Source organism: Rhinoderma darwinii, chromosome 3, assembly GCF_050947455.1.
Source record: "Rhinoderma darwinii isolate aRhiDar2 chromosome 3, aRhiDar2.hap1, whole genome shotgun sequence".
Lineage (NCBI taxonomy): Eukaryota > Metazoa > Chordata > Amphibia > Anura > Rhinodermatidae > Rhinoderma > Rhinoderma darwinii.
In genome coordinates, this window is record NC_134689.1 from 252,644,760 (window position 1) to 252,651,614 (window position 6,855).

The following is a 6,855-nucleotide window of genomic DNA, read 5'->3' on the forward strand; positions in this document are numbered from 1 at the left end:
AAAGATTTTGATCAAAATGCATGAGTCGACTTTCCAATTCCCGGCGACCTTTTCTAAGTGGTCCATTTCCTCCACAGGCACAGCACTACAGCAACAAAGACCACCATTCAACACCACAACAGTGAACAAATCAAAAAAGCTCACCTTTTCTTGTGATTTCAGTGGACAAACTGGGAGCAAATAGGTAGAAACCCTTAAGCAGTCATATACTAGAGCACGTTTGTTCTTTCTTGAGAAGAATGATTTTACATTACATCCCTACATTGACTATAGGGAACTTAAAATCGTCACAGTTCAAAACCAATATCCTCCCTCTTTAATTATTTACAAGGCTTGATCTAAGAGGACCATAAAACCTTGTTTAAATCCATCCTGGGGATGAATAGAGGACTGCCTTCAGGACATGGTATGGACACTTTGAGAATCCTGTAATGTCTTTTGGACTTTGTAATGCCCCAGCCACTTTCTAACATTTTATTAATGATCTTTTGAGGGGCATATTGGATACATTTTTAATAGCCTACCTGCATAATATCTTAATTTTTTCAGACAATTTTGAGGAACATTGCAAACATGTCTGCACTTTGCTACAATGTCATTCAATTACATAAATAATAAAAACGTTGGCCCTTTAAAATGTAATGAAAAAGAGAAATTCTGAAGGTTGATGATGAAAAAGCGAATTTTTTATACATATTTTTCTCACAGAGGGGGATAAAATGGCAGCTGAAATGCAGAGAAATTAAGTAAATCATCCATTAAAGGGTAACTAAACGTTCAACAAACTTCTGACATGTCATAGTGACTTGTCAGAATTTTTGATTAGTGGGGGTCGAGCACTTGGACCCCACATATCGCTAAAACGAAGCAGCAGAAGCTCTCATGTGAGCACTCAGCCACTTCGTTTCTGTAGGGCTTTTTCCGAAAATCGATGTAGCGGTGTATGGACCCAGTACATAAATACGGTACCTAAACCCAGCTCAGTACAAAAATACAGCACTAGATCCAAGCTCATTACATAAATACAGCACCAGAAGCAAGCTCAGTACATAAATACAGTACCAGAACAAAGCTCACTTGATATAAACAGCACCAGAACAAAGCTCAGTACATAAAAAAATTCGAACAGAAACGAAGCGGCTGAGCGCTCACACAAGCGCTTCTGCCGCTTCATTTGAATGATTGGTGGGCATCTTAGAGCTCAGACCCCCAATAATCAAAACTTCTGACATGTCACTATGACATGTCAGAAGTTTGTTGAACGTTTAGTCACCCTTTAAATGTCACCTGACTAACCCAGGAAGAAGTGCAGAGCCGCCTTAAAAAGATTTATAAAGACAAATCATTGGGTCCAAATGGCATACACTCCCAAGTTCTAAGGGAATTAAGTCTAGTGACAGACCGACCGACCATTATTTCTGATTTCTAATGATAAGGTCTGTTCCATAGGACTGGCACATAGCAAATGTCCTGCCGATATTCAAAAAGGGGTCAAAAAGGGATCCTGGAATTTATAGACTTGTAAGTTTAAACTCTAATGTGGGTAAAATGCCTGAAGGTTTCCTAAGTGATGCTATCCTGGAGTTTTTCTATGAAAATAAAGGTATAACTTCCTATCAGCATGGGTTTATGAGGAATCAGTCCTGTTACACTAATCTGATCAACTTCTATGAGGAGGTAAGCATTAGATTGGACTGGGGTAAGTCAGTGGTTGTCATATATCTTGATTTTTCCAAAGCATTTGAAACTGTGCCGCATAAAAGGCTAGTACATAAAATTAGATTGATGGGACTGGGAGAAAATGTGTGTAAGTGGGTAAGTTACTGGCTCAGTGATGGAAAAAAGAGGATGGTTATTAACATTACATGCTCAAATTGGTTCACTGTTACTAGTGGGGTACCACAGGCATTTGGTATTGGGCCCTATGCTGTTTATAATATTTATTAATGACCTTGTAGAGGAATTGCACAGTAAAATTTAAATTTTTGCCAATGAAACGAAATTGTGTAAAGCAATTAACACAAGGGAGGGCAGTATTCTGTTACAAATGAATCTGGAGAAGTTGGAGGCTTGGGCAGAGAAGTGGCAAATGTTTAACATTGATAAATTAAAAAAAGCCCTCTCCACAACCACACCTCCTGCAGGAAGTGTGGTTGTGGTGTGGAGAGGGTTTTCTTAGATTAGGAATGACTTCCGGTGTGAGAAGGGAGATGTAGAAGTGGAAATCATGTTATTTGAGGTCATGTGTCACTTCCTGTAGGAGGTGTGGATGTGGATAGGGTTCAAATTACGAATCACTTCCGGTGTGAGAAGGGAGACATGGGCACGTAGATAGAGCGGTTTTAGGTTTTGTATCCCTTCCTGTGGGAGGAGCTAGATGTCAGAGGCTGAAACGCAACATAGAGGAATTGCAGATTTACATCACTTTTGGTTAGGGGAGGCGGGAATAAGGGGAAAGTGCGTATTTAAACGTTCTAGTATATGACAGTTAATGATTCCTGATGAAGGGGGATGCCCCGATATGTGTGGAATGTTTAGCCATTTTGTATTTGTTTTTATATTCAAATGTTATTGAAATCACAAGGGGAGTGATATTTAAAGTGAACGAAGATCGGAGAGGAGCTAGGTGCCTGGCTCTCCTCACACATGAATACTACTCCATTTTAATGCTAATTTGACTCCATTGCATTGAGCTTCAATCCAGCCGCTCTCCAAAGTCTTTTTCTATATCTTTGCATTGTTTATACAGAACTTGATAATGAAGGACTCCGGCAGGATTGCAGCGGCTGGAAAAGAAGTTTATTTTTGTCTTCTTTGAATTATTTGTGGGTGGTACCTTAGTTGCCACTCACAGAGAGTAAATTGGAAAAATATACAACTTTATAAAAAAGGAAAATATTATTGTGGCTGGTATCTTTGCGCTCCTTTATTTTTTCTGTTTATTCTATTGTTTAAGGTAAATGTAGATTATAAACAATAGGGACTGGTTCTTTAAGGTTATATTCACGCACAACAGATTTTTTTTATCCGAAAACCACAAATATTTTAAAACTTCTGACCTCTTTAGGGTCTCAAAGTATTTTGCTTTTTCTCTTCTGTATGGCTCATACTGCCTTTGCAGTGAATTCCAGATCTGTGGCCACCTAAACATAAATCTGCAAACATACGTTACAGTGTTTTCAGAGTTAGGCGGGGCCCACTCTTTGTGAACTGCCCAGGGCCCATGGTACCCTTAATCGCCCCTGCTACTTCCAATACATCAACTTCAAGAACTGGCTGTTCATTTGCTACATAATACAGAAGGATGGTCTATTTGCTTATATTCTCTATATTAAATTACATTATGAATTATCAAGCAGGATGCAGAATTACAAAGATATGTATTCTCCTTAATTTTAATGACCTTTCCTCTACATAGTTCTGCTCAAGTCTCAAAGAAATGTGTTATCTTTATGTGGTCATCGTGTGGCCTTCATGCATCCATGGCTAGCGGGTTGGCTGAATGCCCAGACATAAATGCAACTATTTGTCGTTATCGCAACAAACTCCCTCATGGAAAAGAACAGTTAACACCACCCCATTGTATGCTTGTCTCCAGGTGTTAACTGATGTTAGCGTTTTAAAGAAGAATTATAATTATGTACTTGAAACTTTATTATGGTCTGCTATTGGCTGAATTGGAATTATTGTCATGTTGCCTCTCATTGGTTAACCTCAAGCCTACACCCCTTTTAAATGATATTATTGTAATTGAGTTTGGCAATAAAACCCCAGAGGAGTTTTTGGAGCATACCAGCAGCGTCTGTGTGTTATTTCTCCTGTCTCGATATATATCGGTAAGAAATCTCCTGATTAGGATGCTGGATAAAGTTCCTGGCGTAAGTGTCTGTTGGAACACTCGTCTAAATTTCAGTCTAATATATATTTTGAGCCATTGACATCCACAACAGTAATGGTGCCGAAATAACCCGGGAGATTGCTCGTCTGATAGCTGTCGCTAGATAGGTCTGGCTTTACATCTGTAAGTTACAAAAAAACGCGATACGTAATGAGCTTATTCTTACACCATTCAGAAATGTATTGCGTAATCCTCGGAATTTAGCTGTCATGACGTCACATCTTCTGGACGGGGCACTTTATCCAGTAATGGTATAAAAGATGGATCCAAAAAGGTATGTTGAAACTTTTTGCGTGATGAAAGATTGCAGGTCGTACGTGATCTTTAGTTGTTGAAGATGTATAAATTTTGAGTTGCTGATATGAAAGACATGAGAGAATTTTTTTGCCGGCAATTACATTGTTAACCAGAAAAAGTTATAAGAAGTGATGACGTCCCCCTTTGGAATGCAGTGACGTAGCGCATGTTTGAGAGAAGTTGTAACTCACGTGAAGTTTTTGAAATGAAAGGATTGTAGTTTGGACAGTGAGAAAAATACTTGTGCTGCTCTGTTGTAGTGTGTCATTTGTTATATAGTTGTTGTGTAAAATCGTTAAGGATCAATAGTTATCCTGTTGCCTATTAGCTCTGAGATAGTGTCTGGCGAGGTACTGACTGTCTGTAGGTGACAGAAAAGTTGGATATTTGTGAGTAACATCCTGTAGTACCACAAGGGCTTCAATGGATAAGTCCTGATAATGGAGAATCCAGTGCAATAGGGAAAACTTTGAATGTTGTTTTGATTAATCATTGATACACTTTTAGCACACACTGCCAGCTTGTAATATTATGTGTAAGGGTCCTTAACAACCACCAGTAGTATGCATTGTCCGACTGGCATAAGGTGGGAATCAGTACTGATTTCTATCACGCATTTGATAAACCGGCATAAACTTTTGGTGCTGTATAACATCCAAAGTCAGTCAGTCTGTAGTAATATAACATCAGACCACCGGCTTGAATACCGTTGTAAAATAACATCCTGTATTTAATGAATGACCCTGACACTTACCCCAATTGCCATCTGTGTCATAGTAATATAACTACCTACACAAATTACAGTGACAGACATTGGTATTGGCTCACACCTAGGGCCCCTAAAGAAATTATCACCAAAATACATCACAGGCTGTATGAACCAAAAGCTATACCCCGGCAGTGAGGGGTTTGTAGATGTTTCAAATTAATGTGACCAATTCCTGCTTGATTCAATGGAGGTGTCACGATCACAGGGTATGTGGACCCACTAGGCCGCTCTGCCATAGCGGAGAGGCAGCTGGCCTAGTCACAGTCTATACAAGAGTAAATAGCAGTTCGTAACACATGGGTACCTGAACTAGTCCAGACAGTGACCAAGACTTCAGCCTGGATGGAGGTGGGTGCAGCAGGTTGCGCCAGATGTGGTGGATAATACTGGACGTGGCAGACGACACTGGACGTGGCAAACGAAACTAGACATGGCAAACGACACTGGACGTGGCAAACTAGACTGGACACGGCAAACAACAGCAGGTGCAATGGGACACGACTCCAACACTAATAGGCTCAGGAACAAGAACACAGCACACGATACCGGATACAGATAACAGGGCACTGGTAACAACTGGAAAGGGAAATCACTAAGGGGCTGTTTGCAAGACTGACATGGGATACACTAACAATGCTCAGGCAAGGATCAGAAGGGCAGGGCCCTTCTTATAGTCCAGGAAATCATGTGTAGTTGACAATGATGATTTCCTACGGGACACAGCGGACAGGAGAGGAAGTGAGCGCTGGCGTCTCCTGGGAAGGAGATGCGAGCCAGTGCTCACAGATCCATAAATGCGGCCATCGGGGTTGAGTAAACCCGACGGCCCGCGGCCATGGACGCTACCGTATCCCCCCTCTTATGCCCCCTCTTCTTGGGGCCAGAGCGATAGAGGAATTTCTTAATGAGAGCAGGAGCACTGAGGTTCTCCTCCGGCTCCCAGAACCTCTCCTCAGGACCAAACCCTCCCCAGTCCACCAAATAAAAAGTCCTTCCTCCTACCCTTTTGCAGTCCAGGATCTCCCTAACCTAAAACACATCAGATGAACCGCTGGGAGCAACTGCGAAACAGGAAGTCTTACTGTAGCAGTTCAGGACCACTGGTTTCAGGAGAGACACATGAAAGGAGTTGGGGATTCTGAGGGTAGGAGGCAGCCGCAGCTTATAGGAAACAGGGTTTATCTGTTGCAAAATCTCAAAATGTCAGAGGAACCTGGGAGCAAACTTGTATGAAAGCACCTTTAAACGAATGTTCCGTGAGGACAGCCAGACTTTGGTACCTGGAAGATACTGGGGCGGCTCTCTTCTTTTTGTATCCGCTTTTCACTTCATGTGATCAACTGCCTGCAAAATAGAGGACCGGGTCTGTTGCCAGATTTGCAGAAAGTCCCCAAATGCAGAGTCAGCAGCGGGTACCTGAGATGCAGTCGACACAGGAAGAGGGACTCTAGGATGTTGACTGTACACAATTTAAAATGGTGTAGAAGTGGTGGACTCACTTGTGTGGTTGTTATATGAGAACTCGGCCCATGGAAGAAGCTGTACCCAGTTATCATGCTGCAAGGAGATAAAGTGGCGAAAATAATTCTCCATAATCTGGTTGATCCTCTCGACTTGCCCATTGGACTGGGGGTGATAGGCTAAGGAAAAGTCCAATCTCACATCCAGGAGCTTACATAGGGCTCTCCAGAATTTTGAGGTAAACTGAACCCCCCGATCGGGCACAATGTGAAGGGGAAGCAAGCGGAGGATGCAAGCGGAAGATGTGCTGAATGAACAGACTCGCCAGTCAGGGAGCAGAAGGTAGGGCGGTCAACGGGATAAAATGTGCCATCTGAGAAAACCTGTCTGCCACCACCCAGACAGTGTTGCATCCTGCTGAGGGAGGAAG